Genomic DNA, 3,420 nt, shown 5'->3' with positions numbered 1-3,420 from the left:
ACTGGTGAATGGAGAAACTAACATGTGGTATAACCATTAAATGGAATATTATTCTACCAGAAAAAGGAATGAAGTACTCATATATAGTACAACATGGGTGCACCTTGAAAAAATTATGCTAAGAAGCCAGACATGAAAGGCCACATTTTATGTGATTCCATTTATATGAAGTGTTCAGCACAGTCAAATCCATAGAGACAGAAAGTTGATTAGTGGTTGCCAGGGGATGGGAGGATGGCAGAAGGGGGAGGAGGAGGAGAGACTGCTAATGGGTTTGGGGTTTCTTTTTGGGGTGATGGAAATGTTCTGGAATTAGCGGTGATGGTTGCACAACATTATGAATATACTAAAAACCAGTCAATTATATACTTTAAAGTGGTTAAAATGTCAAGTTTTATGTTATATGAATTTTATTTGCGTGGCTTGTAGACTCATCACTCCAATCTCTGCCTCTGTCTTCACATGGTGTTCTCCCCAGTGTGTCTGTCTGTGTCCTCTCCTCTTCTTATAAGGATACCAGTCATTGGATTTAGGTTCCACCTAATCCAGTATGACCTCCCACCATGACCTCAATTGAACTGATTACATCTGCAAAAACCTTATTCCCAAATAAGGTCTAATTCTAAAGTTCTGGGTGAAACATCAATTTTTGGGGACATTATTCAACCCACTACAAGGTCCCTTACCTAGTTTTTAATTGGATTATTTGTCTTTTATTATTGACTTTAAGAGTGTTTTATATTTGCATGTTTTAAAGCTTTATATAAATACTATCAGGGCTAGCCAGTTAGCTCAGTTGGTTAGAGCATAATGCTGCTAACACCAAGGTCCAAGGTTCGATCCCTCTACTGGACAGTTGCTAAAAAACAAACATAAGATAACAAAATATAAGATAAACAAAATATAAGATAGATACTATCATACTGGATGTGGTGTTCAACAATCCCTTCTCTCTCCCCCTCCCCCATTATGCTTGTGAGATTCATCCAGGTCAATATGTATAATTCTGATTTGCTTGATTTTGCTGCTCTTTGTTTCTCTTTCAGTCTTCAACCCAGTGCATCTGGCTTCTGCTCTCACTCACTGAAACTTCCCTGGTCAAGGGCACCAATGGCTCCCCTGTTACCAAGTCCAAGGACACTTATCTTCCTCTAGCTGGCATTTGATATTTCTGACCATTCTTCCTTCCTGAATACTCATCACTACTTCCAGGATGCCACACTCTTAGGATTTCCTCTGTCCTCTGTCTCGGTCTCCCTTGCTGGCTTCTCCCTCAGCCTGGTCCTTGCATATGGAATTCCTCGGCTTTTTCCTAAGCCCTCTTCTCTTCCCTCTACAATCCTGGGCTTAAATTTCATCATTCTATTTCTGTTTGGGTATCTATTGCTACATAAAAAAACTATCCCAAATCTAGTGGCTTAAAACAACAACCATTTTATTTTTTATTTATTTATTTTTTTAACAACAACCATTTTATAATTTCTCATGATCCTCCAGGTTGACGGGGCTCAGGTGGATGGTTCTGCTGGTCTTGCTTGAGGTCTCTCATGTGGCTGCAGTCAGAAGGCAACTAGACCCTATAAGACCAACGTCACAGGTTCGGATCCCCATACCAGCCAGCCGCTAAAAAAAAAAAAAGGAGGCAACTAGATCTAGAATGTCCAGAACGGGTGGCTCACATGTCTTGAGCCCTGGTGGGAACAACTGGACTGCTGGGATGAATGGACCTTTCTCTTCATGTCAAGGCCTCCCCCTCTAGGTGGTTTCTTCAGCAGAGTAGCTGTTTTCTCACATAGGAGTATAGGGATCCCAAAAAAGCACAAAAGTGGAAGCCGCCAGGCCTTCTGAAGGCTTAGCTCTAGACCTGGTGGAGCCTCTCTTCTGCCGCATTGCACTGGCTCAAGGGACTCACAGGCCAGCCCACGTTCAATGAACCCCAGGAGTCCTGGTTCATTGCGAGTCATCTTTGGAGACTAGCTACCAAATTGTTAGGATTGCTCTTCTAAGTTCTAGACCCAAATGTCCAGTGGCCTACTGGACCTCTCTTCTTGAATGTTCCACCAGGCTACCCAGGCTCCTTGACCACCCCAGCCCCTCCTTTTCCTCCACAACTCTTTCCAAACTGTCAGCATCACCTCCATGCAGGAGCTCAAGCCAGAAACTTAGTAATCGTCTTTGGCTCCTCCCTCTCTTCAGTCCCTAGAATTACATATCTCTAGAATTACTTTTCTCCACCTCCACTGCTGATACGCTAATAATGATCATGGCTAAGTTTAGTGAGTGCTTTTCATGTATGTAAACACTTGGAATGCATTCTATTTATTCTTACCTCCATTTTGCAGATGAGGCTGGTAGAGGTTGGATAACTGGCCCAAGGTCTCCCCCTATTCAGTAGTGGGAAGAACTAAGAGGCCTTGGGCTCTGCAGACAGGCAGACCAGCCTCCCAAGCCTCTGTGCGCAGCCGGTGCTGAGTGGCCACTCAGTGCAGGCAAGTGTCATCTCTCACTTGGACTTCCATAGCAGCCTCCCAACTGGTATTCCTGGCTCCCGCCTGGCCCCGTCTAATACATCTTCCACACTGCAATCAGAAGGATCGTTCTAGAAAGCAAAGTGGGTTATGGCACTTCTCTGCTTAAACCTTTCAATGGTTTCCCACTTGTTCACCCTCGAGATAAAATCTAACTTTTTACAACAGAGAATAAAGTCCTCCACAAGGCCAGGCCCATGGCTCACTCGGGGAGAGTGCGGTGCTGATAACACCAAGGCCACGGGTTCAGGATCCTATATAGGGATGGCTGGTTGGCTCACTGGCTGAGCCTGGTGCTGACAACACCAAGTCAAGGGTTAAGATCCCCTTACCAGTCATCTTTAAAAAGAAAAAAAAGTCCTCCACAAATTGGCCCCAGTGCAGTATGGGGCAGTGGTTCTGCACGGGGACATTTTGAAAATTATTATAATTTTTTCTTGTCTATAGCAATGATAAGGACGTGCTACTGGCATTTGGTGGGCAAGAATGATCCTGGGTTCTCCACGACTTCTGGATGTGCTCCTGGACATTCTATGTGAAAAATCTATTTATAATTATCTGGATTTAGAATTTATCTCCATTAACCCTACACCCAACAGAGAAGGGGACAGGTTTATTTCTGGTTCACCCAGACCGTGAGGATGCAGTCCTTTAGTTCCCCTGAGGGTTGCGATCCGTTGCCGGACACGGAAAAAGACAAAAAAAAAAAAAAAATTAAAAAAAATTTAAAAAAAAAATTCTCCCTATGGAGGAGGTCCAGGGGTGTTTCCTTTTCCCATGAGACACTGACGAAAGCTCATATTCACCTAATTAGGCAAGTGTCCTTGTAGCGAAAGCCTGCAGCAGTGTTCCACTTACCTCTTTCTACATCCCCTGTCTTCACTTACTCCAT

This window comes from Galeopterus variegatus, unplaced genomic scaffold (assembly GCF_000696425.1).
Source record: "Galeopterus variegatus unplaced genomic scaffold, G_variegatus-3.0.2 Scaffold2504, whole genome shotgun sequence".
Taxonomy (NCBI): domain Eukaryota; kingdom Metazoa; phylum Chordata; class Mammalia; order Dermoptera; family Cynocephalidae; genus Galeopterus; species Galeopterus variegatus.
This window is presented reverse-complemented; position numbering follows the sequence as displayed.